Source organism: Octopus bimaculoides, chromosome 8 (genome assembly GCF_001194135.2).
Source record: "Octopus bimaculoides isolate UCB-OBI-ISO-001 chromosome 8, ASM119413v2, whole genome shotgun sequence".
Lineage (NCBI taxonomy): Eukaryota > Metazoa > Mollusca > Cephalopoda > Octopoda > Octopodidae > Octopus > Octopus bimaculoides.
Genome location: NC_068988.1, coordinates 68,899,847 through 68,900,186, shown reverse-complemented (window position 1 = coordinate 68,900,186; position 340 = coordinate 68,899,847).

Here is a 340-nt window from a genome sequence, read left to right as displayed (position 1 = left end):
AAACTGAAAGCATATTTTAATATAGATTTCTAACCGGGTTTCATTGCATGACAAATTTTCAAGAAGAGGGAGAATGAAAATGTTCTTTACAAAAAAGTAAAAAATAATATATAAAAAATAAATATACCAATACATTATATTGTCTTTGAGCTTTTAAAGTTCAATGGTAATCCATGTGGATAATAGTTGGGAAAATAAGGATGCATGAAATTCAGAGTTGTGTTAGGTTTAAAAAAGAGAGAAAAGAGGCTAAAGGTTTATGTTTTAAGCAGGAAGTGTGGTGTCAAAACAGGAAGTGTGTGTAAGGGAAGACAAATCTCTTTAGTTGGAGTTATGGACT